The sequence below is a fragment of the Schistocerca cancellata genome, chromosome 3, assembly GCF_023864275.1.
Source record: "Schistocerca cancellata isolate TAMUIC-IGC-003103 chromosome 3, iqSchCanc2.1, whole genome shotgun sequence".
NCBI classification, from domain to species: Eukaryota; Metazoa; Arthropoda; class Insecta; order Orthoptera; family Acrididae; genus Schistocerca; species Schistocerca cancellata.
This window is the reverse complement of record NC_064628.1, coordinates 574683937-574698262: the sequence shown is the minus strand read 5'-3', so window position 1 is coordinate 574698262 and position 14326 is coordinate 574683937. Positions and strand designations below refer to the sequence as shown.

The following is a 14326-nucleotide window of genomic DNA, read 5'->3' as shown; positions in this document are numbered from 1 at the left end:
ACTCTGATGGATAATGCGTACTAACTTTTATAGGGGAGATTTTAATTCTCCAAAAAGGTCATCATAAGTGAGCACGCATTATTCGGTTGTACAACAGCAATAGATGTCAATAACTGTATGCAGTTTTGCGACTTTCTTCTTGAAACCTGGAACGACAAGGGCTTCTTTTGCGATCGTTTCGTTACCGTACAGCAGTCCATGTCATCCACGAGTCAACACATACTTCGTAACCAACGGTAGCATCCACGTTGATCAAGGATACTTTTCTCGTGAGGCAGTGTGAACCATTCATCTGTATCGTATTTTCTGTCCTTTTCTAGCTGTTTGGCTTTGTAACGAGGATACTGAAGAAACCAAAATGATTTTTCTGACACGTATTTTTTTTTCAGTCCAAAGGTTCCGTGAATACCAATGAAACGTCGTGTTCACGTCTTTCTTGGAGCAAATTTTTCTACTAGGAAAGAAAAATACCGTACCTTCCCGGATTCTCCTTTTAAACCGCAGCGGCAATTGCTGGAAACCGCCGCAGCTCTGTAGAGCAACACAGACAAGTGCCGCAGGGCAAACTATCCGACGGTACACAGTGCGCGACCGGCCGACCCCTGACATTCGAGTGAACGGAGCCGCACTACTGTTGCGACCTTTCGCCGCTCTGGCCAGTCCTCAAATTTTAAACGTCACCTGTCTCACCAGCCACGTCATATTCACAAAGCCGGTGCCCGCATTTTTATTAATGAATTAGTCTCCGGCATCGCCGGAAAGGCCGCCTGCGCTGACAACCGCCAATTACGGAGAAAGGCGGCGCTGTTTTTAATCACGCAGATCAGTACTGCGGTCGGCCGCACGTGGTCATCCAGTGTCACGGAACTGCACAGCCACGAAGCCTACCCTTAACACGCAATGTAAAATTCACTACCGAGCGGAGGAAGCTGAAGTACACTCCTGCAAATTGAAATAAGAACACCGTGAATTCATTGTCCCAGGAAGGGGAAACTTTATTGACACATTCCTGGGGTCAGATACATCACATGATCACACTGACAGAATCACAGGCACATAGACACAGGCAACAGAGCATGCACAATGTCGGCACTAGTACAGTGTATATCCACCTTTCGCAGCAATGCAGGCTGCTATTCTCCCATGGAGACGATCGTAGAGATGCTGGATGTAGTCCTGTGGAACGGCTTGCCATGCCATTTCCACCTGGCGCCTCAGTTGGACCAGCGTTCGTGCTGGACGTGCAGACCGCGTGAGACGACGCTTCATCCAGTCCCAAACATGCTCAATGGGGGACAGATCAGGAGATCTTGCTGGCCAGGGTAGTTGACTTACACCTTCTAGAGCACGTTGGGTGGCATGGGATACATGCGGACGTGCATTGTCCTGTTGGAACAGCAAGTTCCCTTGCCGGTCTAGGAATGGTAGAACGATGGGTTCGATGACGGTTTGGATGTACCGTGCACTATTCAGTGTCCCCTCGACGATCACCAGTGGTGTACGGCCAGTGTAGGAGATCGCTCCCCACACCATGATGCCGGGTGTTGGCCCTGTGTGCCTCTGTCGTATGCAGTCCTGATTGTGGCGCTCACCTGCACGGCGCCAAACACGCATACGACCATCATTGGCACCAAGGCAGAAGCGACTCTCATCGCTGAAGACGACACGTCTCCATTCGTCCCTCCATTCACGCCTGTCGCGACACCACTGGAGGCGGGCTGCACGATTTTGGGGCGTGAGCGGAAGACGGCCTAACGGTGTGCGGGACCGTAGCCCAGCTTCATGGAGACGGTTGCGAATGGTCCTCGCCGATACCCCAGGAGCAACAGTGTCCCTAATTTGCTGGGAAGTGGCGGTGCGGTCCCCTACGGCACTGCGTAGGATCCTACGGTCTTGGCGTGCATCCGTGCGTCGCTGCGGTCCGGTCCCAGGTCGACGGGCACGTGCACCTTCCGCCGACCACTGGCGACAACATCGATGTACTGTGGAGACCTCACGCCCCACGTGTTGAGCAATTCGGCGGTACGTCCACCCGGCCTCCCGCATGCCCACTATACGCCCTCGCTCAAAGTCCGTCAACTGCACATACGGTTCACGTCCACGCTGTCGCGGCATGCTACCAGTGTTAAAGACTGCGATGGAGCTCCGTATGCCACGGCAAACTGGCTGACACTGACGGCGGCGGTGCACAAATGCTGCGCAGCTAGCGCCATTCGACGGCCAACACCGCGGTTCCTGGTGTGTCCGCTGTGCCGTGCGTGTGATCATTGCTTGTACAGCCCTCTCGCAGTGTACGGAGCAAGTATGGTGGGTCTGACACACCGGTGTCAATGTGTTCTTTTTTCCATTTCCAGGAGTGTAGTATGATCTGGTACATCCCAGGAAAACGTGATAAAATACCGCCGCCGTGTGTTCAGCCGCCGGGCCACTCATCAACTGCCTTTTGTGCGGCACACACATCGCAGTGGAAGCCAGTGGTAGCGCAGGCAAATCCATCGCTGCTGGTTTACCGTCCGAGACACTTTTATTATGGAAATATTGAAGAGCAGTCGAACTCATCTGCTGCGATTTCTGTCATAGGGCTTTGCAATGTTTTAGACTACTAAATAAAACTTCGTTACGACCAGCAAGACATCACCAGGAAACATCTCTCCATTTAATACACAGCGATACATCGACAAGAATTACAAAGAATTTCTGTCGTTGTGCAAGCCCAGTGAATCGGAAGCCGGCGCATGTGCCAGGAGATGTTCCTTTAGCGTAAATGAAATAGGCTATGCGCACAGAAGACAGACTGCGCGTTACATTTTAACAACTTTATGTCATCACAGTTCAGAGGAGATGCTGTCAGTGACAGAGTCAAGCAACTCCGAATACCAACAACATTCACATATGGCACAGGCAGTTTGAAGAGAATCGTGCAAAGGAATAAGCACCGAACAGTAACGTGAATCAGCATAAAACATTGAAGATATTCGCCTTTCGTCTGAAAGTGGTCCATAGAAATCTACGTACGAAACAAGTAGGACGCTACAAATGCCGCAAAAAATGGTATAGCATCCTCTTAGTTAAATGCACTGAGGTGACAAAGTCACGGGACAGCAATATGCACATATACAAAGGGCTGTAGTATCGCGCTTACACGGTATAAAAGGGCCGAGCATCTGTGTAGCTGTCGCCCGTAATCAGATGATTCATGTCAAAAGGTTTCTGACGTGATTATAGCAGCTCGACGGGAATTAATAGACTTTGAACGCGGCAAATGCAACTAGACGCATAAGAATCAATACAGAATTCAATAGGCCGGCCGTAGTGGCCGTGCGGTTCTAGGCGCTGCAGTCTGGAGCAGAGCGACCGCTACGGTCGCAGGTTCGAATCCTGCCTCGGGCATGGATGTGTGTGATGTCCTTAGGTTAGTTAGGTTTAATTAGTTCTAAGTTCTAGGCGACTGATGACCGCAGAAGTAAAGTCGCTTAGTGCTCAAAGCCATTTGAACCATTTTGAACAGAATTCAATATTCCGAGATCCACATTGTTAGAGAATGACGACAACACAAATTTCAGGCTTTACGTCTTACCACGGACAACGCAGTGGCCGACTACCTTCACTTAACGACCGATAGTAGCGTAGTTTGGGTAGAGTGGTCAGTGCTAACAGACAAGCAACACTGCGTGAAATAACCGGAGAAATCAATGTGAGACGTACGACGAACGTATCCGGTAGGACAGTGCGGCGATATTTGGCTTTGATGGGCCAAGACAGCAGACTACCGAAGCGAGTGTCTTCGCTAACAGCACAACATCGCCTGTAACGCCTCCCCTGGGCTCGTGACCATATCGGTTCGACTCTCGACGCCTGGAAAACCGTCGCCTGATCAGATCAGCCCCGATTTCAGCTGGTAATTGCTGGTGGTAGGTTCTAGTGTGGCGCAGGCCCCACGAACCCATGGTACCTAAGTTGTCAAAGAGGCACTGTGCAAGTTGGTGATGGCTCCATAATGGTATAGACTGTGTTTATATGGAATGGCTAGGTCCTCTGGTCCAACTGAACCGATCACGGACTGGGAACCTCTACATACGGCTACTCTGAGACCATCTGCAGTCATTCAAGGACTTCATGTTCCCAAACAACGATGGAATTTTTATGGAAGCCAATGCGCCATGTCTCCGGCCCACAATTGTTCGCGATTGGTTTAAGAATATTCTGGGCAACTCAGGCGAATGATATGGCCATCCAGATTGCCCGGCTTGAATCCCGTCGAACACTGATGGGACATAGTCGAGAAGTCAGTTTGTGAACAACATCTTACACCAGCAATACTTTCGCAATTATGGTCGGATACAGAGGCAGCATGGGTCAGTATTTTTGCAGGGGACTTCCAATGACTTTTGAGTCCATGTCACTTCGAGTTGCAGTACTACGCCGGGGAAAAGGAAGTCTAACGCGAAATCAGGTAGTGTTCCTTGACTTTCGTCACCTCAATGTATTCCGGCCATGACCGATTGTTTTATCAAAATAATGTGGAACGAATCAGTTTACGGGATATATAGACGTGATTAGTGTTAACTTTAATGAACAAATGATTTAGTACTACTCATGCACCTACACTTGAAAATCAGATTTCTTTAGATGTAACTTGTTTTTAAATGGAAATTCGACCATGGAATAGAAGTTGTCCGGGAGCAAAGATTTTAGATTGTGTGAACAATCAACAATTTTTGTTGCTGAATATTTTTCTGCTTTGCGAGTCACAAATAGCTTTAGTAATAGGTAATAACTGTCTTTTCCCTCTCGTGTTGCAGATACGGGCATCACTATTCTTCTGAGATTGTGATTGGCTATTTATGAAGAATTTCATTAGAGTAAATAGTCTGCACTGTGACTGCGCAATTAAAATCCTAGCTCCTCGAAGATGTTCATTCATGACGTCCGTGAGTGAAGACAACGATTATTCTTACTGCTCGCTTTTGTGGAATCATCACTTTCTAAGTGGTGAGTTAATTCTGGATATTATTCCGTAAAAACATTAATGAATAGAAAAATGTAAACTATGCTAAGAGGTTGATTTGTTTGTTTCCAAGACTAGCAAGAGTACGAAGAACAAAAATTTGGACCATACTACTCTGTTTACTACCTCCTGTGCATGTACTGCAGCAGTTGTTGGTACGAGTATTTGTTGTACAGAGAGAGAGAGAGAGAGAGAGAGAGAGAGAGAGAGAGAGAGAGAGAGAGAGAGAGAGAGGGGGGGGGCGGGGGGGGGGGGTGACTGACTAGTATCTGCTATGTGACGAATTCAGAAAGTCGCAGTTGGTATCACATCTGTCAGAGCGGAGCAGGGAGAACTTTCGTGGTTGCTTAGCGCCGAGAGTCAGCAACTGAAAACACTCTGCAGCGTCCAGAAAGGGGAGCCTCGCTGTTAACGACTTCCTTCCACTCAGTCCGAGTCTGACCACAACAAAGGAAGCTTAGCGGGGTTACTGAATGAGAGGGAACTAATACAGAGCGTCCGGCTTTCTTTCGCATTACGTGCTCCTACACAGACGAGAGCCCAACCGACAGTCCAAAGCTTCACAGAGACAAGGGGCATGGGGAAGGCAACCTTCCGTTCGATCAGGACTCAGACTAAGCTCCCAAAACAGTGACCAAGGTGCTTTTAGTATGTTATGTAAGGCAGACAAAACAATATTTTTCGTTATTTAATATACTCACAGTGAAATAAAGAAGCAATTTGTCACGATAGAAGAGTCTTGCGAATTCTAACAGTGTTCTGTAGTACTGGAAAAGTAATTTGTGAGTTTATAGCATACTCACTTGCAGGGGCAATAGCAGACAAGTGCAGTTATGCAATCAGAAATCTTAGTCGGCGTACACAAAATGTGTTATTAACATGACACACTGTAAGGAGGAATTTAAGTTGCTAATGATAATCGAATATTATATTTCAGCAAAGAATTCATGTCGAGGAACACAGGTAATGAGTCCCATTTATATAACCGCGACAGGTTTATATGGTATATTTCCTTAAACGACCAATACTATAAGAAACGCTTTTTAAACGAGACAGAGTTATCGTAAACTTGCCATTCAACACTCCTTTCTTTATCTTGCAATACCATCAGAAGCTCACTTGTTTTATGCTCCAATCAGTCCCACCTGGCTTTAATTTATCACGTTGCAAAGTATTCGACCCTGTTTTGCTCTTCAACAGGTTTATATATATATATATATATATATATATATATATATATATATATATATATATATATATATATATATATATAAAATAAAAGTTAATAAAATTCACAAACTATGTCTCCCATGGGGGGAGGGGGGGAGGGACAATTGACGCCCTACGGTGTTAAATCCCGTCTTGGTGTTTATCGTACTACCCCATCGCATTTTCTCATCAGAAGTGGCTGCTTCTCACAACTGCATTTTACACAGATCGTAGACGATATGTCAGCAACTATTTTCAAGTGTACGCCAAAAAAAGTTGCACAGCTGAACGAATAAAACGAACTTGATACGCGTCGCAAATCATTGATTTTTACAAAAAAAAAATAAAAATAAAATAAAAATGTCACTGGTAGCAGTAAGGAATTAGTTATCAAAACATACTGCACAGAGGGATGTTTAACGTACCGTTGACAACGAGGTCATCGGAGAACTAATACAAGCTGTGACTGGAGGAGGATATCGTTCGTGTCCTTCCGAATGGAATCATCACGCCATTTGCCATAACATATTTGAACCACTACATCATACTACACAGTAAGATATCACTGCAATTAGACCTTACACATAGATCTTAATGAAATGCGAATGACTACAAAGCTACAACAGAGTAACTTTGGAAATAATCCAACTCTCGTACTGTAACAGAAATCGAACAAAGATGCAACATTGCTTATATGGGCCTAACGTTTTTGCGTTAATTTTCTCATTTCTTTTCACGCTCCTATGTAGTGGATAAATGTAACTCATCTGCCGCCCACACGTTTGACATATGTATTCTCCAAAAAGACAACTTTGATTTTACTGTAATCCTTCTGTAATCAAATGAGTAACCAGACATATAAAATTATTTTTAAATGTTATTTTTATTATGTCTACATGTGTAATTCAGCAGCAACCGTATTAAGCTCTACTGACATTACCTGTGTCAAGCTGTGTACAGAGCTGATTTATAAGCTACGGCCAAGGGCGGTGCTCGATCCAACACCCTCGAACAAGGAATAGAGATATTAATCAAAACTTCAGAATTTTGACATTTCTCCGAAACTTCTTCGAGTACCAATGTAGGCGTCTCATTGTGTTTATATAGACGTGGCGTCTTTGAAGATCCAGCAGTTTCTCATCTTTTCCTCTGAGTTTCCTTCCTTTGTATTACTTTGTGTGTGGGAACTGACAAGTGAGAGATGGCTGCTAAAATACTGACGTTCATGGAGAAAGAAAGGCTTCACTCGAAGGTCGAGCACGGATTAGACCACTCTTGTGTTTATGCATACCTGGCATATGGCGAACAGGAAGATCACATCTTCGTAGATTTTCGAAATGCGTTAGATATTGTACCATTCGGTTTACTAATAGCCAATATACCATGACACGGAGTACCTTCGCAAATGTGTGACTGGCTTTATAGAAACCAGTATGTTAGACTAGACGGCGATTGTTCTATACAAAGAAAATAGCATCGGTTGTGCACCAAGGAAGCGTAACAGGACTTCTAAACTCGTCAAAATATTTATCATGTACAACCAGCTGCACCATAATATTCATGTCTCTTCACGACAGGTCATCACCGCTGACGACTCTGTTGTGTACAGTAAAGTATTGAGAGGAACTGCTAAAAAACTTCAACAAACTTTGCACTTTGTGTAACGAATGGCGGCTCACTTTAGATGTGGATAAATGCGAGTTAATGTCTTTCACGAAAAGAAAGAAATCGAAATTAGAAACTGCAAAATTAACAGTGAACATCTTAAGCAAGTCACAAAAAAATGGTTCAAATGGCTGTGAGCACTACGTGACTTAACATCTGAGGTCATCAGTCTCCTAGAAGTTAGAACTACTTAAACCTAACTAACCTAAGGACATCACACACTTCCGTGTCCGAGGCAGGATTCGTACCTGCGACCGTAGTAGTCGCGCGGTTCCAGACTGAAGCGCCTAGAACCGCTCTGCCACAGCGGCCGGCAAGCAAGTCACATTTTTATCAATATTTAGAGGCAACGTTATGAAGCGATGAAATGGGACGATCACGTAAAGTCAGTATAAGTAAGGTGAATGAAAGACAGATTTGTTGGAAGGGGTCTAGGAAAGTGGAGAGAATTTTTACAGGGCATCTCATACAAAATGTTAGTGCGGCCAGTTCCATATTATTGTTGCGGTGTTTGGGGTTCTTATGAATTAGGCGTGTCAGCAGACGTCGACGAATTGAGAGGCGTACGGCTACGATCTTAACAGGTCGGCATAACCCACACGAAAGTGTAACAAATGTACAGCGTCGTTAAATGGCAATCCTCAAAAGAGACAGCGCAGGACTTGGGAATCTTTTTTGCGTGTATTTAGGGACGTTTCATTCAGAGAAAGCTGTATTGTGCCGAAAGTCACAGAGTGCTGTATTGCACACGAAATGAATGTCAGTTTGTCCAGAGCGGCTATGTAACTACAAATGACAGTATTAGTAAAATTTATCGAAGGCGAAATACAGAGTAGTTGTAACTGAGGGACAGCAAGTCAGAGAAGTCCAGTGCGCGCTGTAATTATCTTATGGCAATGAAACTTGGTAGATATTCGAATGCGTTAATGCGGAAAAGATTTACAATGGGAAAAAATTGTATCCAATTCTGGCCACCAGGTGCACATCTGGTGCTGTACAGCATCTTTCCGACGTCTCTGGCGCTCAAATTGAATAAACTGTGTAAGCGGCAGTTAACAACAACATTATGCCTTTCTTACTTGTTTGACCTGTTCTGTCCACGTACCATTCCTAATTCGTAACATATGGAAACAGTTCTATACGTCTTTCTTGCATTCAAAAATTGGCTCTGAGCACTATGGGACTCAACATCTATGGTCATCAGTCCCCTAGAACTTAGAACTACTGAAACCTAACTAACCTAAGGACAGCACACAACACCCAGCCATCACGAGGCAGAGAAAATCCCTGACCCCGCCGGGAATCGAACCCGGGAACCCGGGCGTGGGAAGCGAGAACGCTACCGCACGACCACGAGATGCGGGCTCTTGCATTCACAGCGCCGGATTTGCACATGGTGATCAAAACTGGAATTAATTTTTTTCCAGTGTAAATCGGTTCCACATTAGAATATCTATCAAGTTCCTCTGGCATACGACGATTACAACTAATACTGGATCTCTATGAGTAGCTGCACTTTTATTATAACGACCAGATATATAAATTTCCTGTCTTGTGAGGAAACTCTGCATAAAATACGAAGTTCACTAGAGATCACGTAGACACTGGATAACTTATACGTGCCTGATTCAAAGTCCAATCCAGGCCACCCGGCTTGCAGTCTGTAAATATTTGTGAACCAGAATACAAATCTAGAAGTTAACTCGAAGGTGATCGAAGACCACTGCTAGACAACTCGTTGACAACCGCTCTTACAATTCCCAGGTAATTGCCAATCACTTCACTCCACTTCACTGGAGTCACAATCCAATATGCAGCTTCCTGAACACCAGCAGAGCGGAATAAACTAGTCCCGCTCTATTTTAGTACACATGACTGGTGTAAGGAAATATTGCAGCGATGCAGACGCCTTCCACAAGTCGACTATAAACATGTGGTTATGCTGTTGACATCTGTCACGTAGGCAACCCGGCAGATCCGACTGTACTGCGGGAGGGCCTAAGCGCTAGGATACAGCACTTCGCAACCATTATTCTGCTGTCATAATTTTGAAGATCTTGGCTGAAAAAATGGCACTATACAAGTTGGTTCGTTTGAGAAATTACGCAGTAAAGTTTCAATTAAACCTTAAATATACGATATTTCAAGGACATCCACTGCGATTTTTTTTATTCAAATAATTCATTGTTTTCAAATAATTCTAGAGTGACGTCATCTTTGAAATCGAAAATTCTATCTAAAATTTATTTTTAAAATGCGTCGAAGTGTACTTAAGCTCGTTAACTCGCAAACTGAGTTTACTTAACAAGGGTTAGCTTTCACTTACCACTGCTTACTTGCTTTGTGAAATAACTGAACACTGTTAATTAAACCTCTCATAAATACAAATTCCAAAGATCCAAAGTGTTTCAGTTTATGATACTAAGATTTGCAATACTAATTTTTGCAATAATGAAGGTCCGTAAGATTTTTCCATCACACTATAACGTAAATCCACTTAAATTGAGGAATACAAAATAGTTCACTTGCTAAAATAACTACTCACATTTACTGAGCAGCAACAACTTCTGGAGCATATTTGTGTTCAACATATTCACGATTTTTATCCGAGTCGTAGTTATACACATTACTCTCGAATTTTCAAAAATCGGCCCAGAAAAGTATTTTCCTGTCACGAACACTGCACGTGTCACTACTGTTGGCAACCTTCTTTTTGACACTTACAAGGAAACCTCCACATCGCATCCCCCCCAGATTTAGTTATAAGTGGGCACAGTGGACAGGTCTTGAAAAACTGAACACAGATCAATCGAGAAAACAGGAAGAAGTTGTGTGGAACTACGAAAAAAATAAGCAAAATATACAAACTGAGTAGTCCATGTGCAAGATAGGCAACACAAGGACAGTCTGAGCTCAGGAGCGCCGTGGTCCCGTGGTTAGCGTGAGCAGCTGCGGCGCGAGAGGTCTTTGGTTCAAGTCTTCTCTCGAATGAAAAGTTTAATTTTTTTATTTTCAGAAAATTATTACCTGTCCGTCCATCCGTCCGATGCGAGGTAACTGCGCCGTAGTATGGATCCACAGGAAAACCTAAATCGGACAAGATAGAATAATCTTTTTACCCATTCGCTAAGTGTACAAGTTAGGTGGGTCGACAACATATTCCCGTCATGTGACGCACATGCCGTCACCAGTGTCGTATAGAATATATCAGACGTGTTTTCCTGTGGAGGAATCGGTTGACATATGACCTTGCGATCAAATGTTTTCGGTTCCCATTGGAGAGGTACGTCCTTTCGTCTACTAATCGCACGGTTTTGCGGTGCGGTCGCAAAACACAGACACTAAACTTATTACAGTGAACAGAGACGTCAATGAACGAACGGACAGATCATAACTTTGCGAAAATAAAGAAAGCAAAGTTTTCACTCGAGGGAAGACTTGAACCAAGGACCTCTCATTCCGCAGCTGCTCATGTTAACCACGGGACCACGGCGCTCATACGCTCAAACTATCCTTGATGTTGCATATGGTCTACTCAGTTCGTATATTTTGCTTTTTTTTCATAGTTCCACACAACTTCTTCCTGTTTTCTCGATTGATCTGTGTTCAGTTTTTCAAGGCCTATACACTGTGCCAACTTATAACTAAATCTGAGGGGGGGTGCGATGGGGAGGTTCCCTTGTTAGCATTGTTTAGATGCAAACATCCTGACAAGGTTGTCATTACTGAGAGTCTGAAATAAAGCTGCCATTTATCGGTTTCTCCTGGAACTATGAACTAATATGAATACAGCAGATCACGTACCATGTGTTACATGCAGCAGGTCTGTTTCTCATAGTGTGTCCCTTACCACTGTTTACGGCTGAGGCCTTCATATCTCACGTATGTATCACGAGATCACGGCGCCAAAAGAGACAGTCATTTTTCTCTCGCTCAGTACGTGAATAGCATAATAGAGAATAGAATATATTGTTACGAAATGACCAATGCCATGCACTGTACAAGGACGTACTGACTATTTTCGTAGGGGTATGTGCACAATAAAAAACTCCGCATTAAATTTTACTTCAAGTTGAAAGCTGAAGCTTCTACCAATAAAATGCTGTAGGTGACATTGGCGGGGAAATCTTAAGTCGGACGTTAAAACATCTGAGTGATCTAAGCTTTTCGAAGATGTTCAAGAATCTGTAGAGGATGAAACATATTCGGATCGAGAGTCCCACTTACATGTTTTGCACCCTGCCAATTTGAAACATGACTTATGAGTACGTGGCGATTCTCTACGGCCAGTGCGACAGAGATGGCACAGTGGTTAAGACACTGGACCCTAATTCTATAGGGGCGGGCTCAGATCCTTACTGAATCATCCTGATTTTACTTGGTTGAATTCAGGCGAATGTCTGAATGGTTCCTTCAACAAGCTTCCTGAAGTTTTCGTAGCATCCTGGATCTCCACCGCTTACGATTTCGTTGTCGATTTCTGCCTATGATTTTGTTAGTGTGAACAACGCAGAACTGCACCGCGGTTTACTCTCGGTACCTCTGTAAATGGCTGGGTGTATCTATTAAGAGGTCGGATGAAGATAAGCGGAATCTTCTGATTGGAAACGGCTTTACACTTTATTCTAAACATTTGTCTGGTTCGAAGTTCATCGAACCATTCCTTGCGGAAGTTGCAGTCTCACAAACCACTGCAGTCTGAAAATGAGAAATTTGTTAAAATCGAATATAAAATCCTTCCTGAAGGTGTTTGTCTGGGGCGTAGTTTGTACAGATGTGAAGCGTGGACGGTAAGCAGTTCACATAAGAAGGGAATAGAAGCATTCCAGATGTGGTGCTACAAAAGACAGCCGAAGATTAAATGAGTAAATCTTACAACTAATAACGAGGTACTGTACCAAAAACGGGAGAAAAGAAAATTATGGCACGACTTGGCTAAAAGAAGGGCTCGTCCCAAGGCATCAAGGAATGGTAAATTTGGTAACGGAGTAGAGTAGAGGGTGAAGTGCGCCGAGCCTGCAGTTCGAGTGAGACCAACGTTTTAGTACAGCAAGCATTTTCAACTGGAAGTAGCTGGCAGGAATTATACGGAGATGATGAGGCTTGTACAGAATGGACTTCAAGAGAGGGTTGCGGTAAATCTGTCTTCGGACAGGAGACCAGGACAGTCTTAATATGTGAAAAATTACTACCACCCTCCATCTGCACTTTACTCATGCCACATACGTGATCGATTTCTGAATACGCGTTTCATCAGCAGACGAATCTGGGAAACCAGTCTTATCTACATCGAAAATATTTTCTACCTGTTACGCTTCGCAGCTTTGGTAAGCTTTAAAAATGACAGGATGGAATACCGTAAGCTGCTGTTAGAAGTGTTCTTTAGTGAGCGCTTAAGGTGTTGCATGCTACCTGCTGTGGAGCAAAACTAACAGAAAATAGTTTCTGTGCAGTTGTGATTGGTTTCAGAGATGTATCTGATATTAAATGTGTATTCCGAAAACGATCACGTATGGTGTATCAATATCAATGAAGTGCAGCTGGAGGTAATTTTTCGCATGAAACTTGTACCTGTAACATAAAAACACAGGGACTGGTCTGCGTTTTGGCGCGCTGCAGCAGGCAGGATCACCAGGTTGGGAAATGACCTTTCGAAGTTCGAGTGCCCTTGACCTCGTGTGACAGTTGCGGTACTGACCTCAGCTGTGGTGCCGTTGGCGGCGGATGACCTCCTGGACGGCAGGGTCGACCCCGCCCCCACTGCCGCCCCCGCCGCCGCCGCCCCCAGACGGCGAGTCCGAGCTGCCGCCCCAGCCAACGCCGCAGCCGCCGCTCCGTTCCCGCAGCTGCCGTCCAGCGGCGTGTCTGCAACATGAGAACACAGCTACACCAACCGCACATTGTTAATCAAATTTGCTATGTTATTAGCAGATAGAATCAGGTAGGACATTGTTGCTAAAAGTAATGCTGACGTAAATTCCTCAATATCTAAACCGATTACTACTGATTAGGCATAAACAATCATCAGTACAGAAGATTGTTATAAATGATTTTTGTGATTTTATATGGCTGGTTCAAATGGCTCTGAGCACTATGGGACTCAACAGCTGTGGTCATCAGTCCCCTAGAACTTAGAACTACTTAAACCTAACTAACCTAAAGACATCACACACATCCATGCCCGAGGCAGGATTCGAACCTGCGACCGTAGCAGTCGCGCGGTTCCGGACTGCGCGCCTAGAACCGCGAGACCACCGCGGCCGGCTGTGATTTTATAAATTCACTGTAGCTACATTAATTATATTTTCATGAAACAACACTCACATAGAAAAATTCAAAAATTTTTGTACGGTATCAGTCTCGCTTCAAATTTCCGCCACGAGAGCGCAGCAGTGTGCAGTTATGCAAGATGGTTAGGCTCCGAGAAAGCGTTATGTTGTGCTT

General features: G+C 44.4%; 1 protein-coding gene across 1 annotated transcript in view; it reads right to left on the bottom strand.

Annotated features, from left to right (window-relative positions):
- LOC126175422 (uncharacterized) overlaps window positions 1–13648 on the bottom strand; it is a 581488-nt gene extending 567840 nt beyond the window's left edge. The window contains exon 1 of the mRNA XM_049922221.1: window positions 13581–13648. The gene's annotated coding sequence lies outside the window, so the exon portion shown is untranslated. The remainder of the gene's footprint in view (window positions 1–13580) is intronic.
- Window positions 13649–14326: the final 678 nt, after the last annotated feature.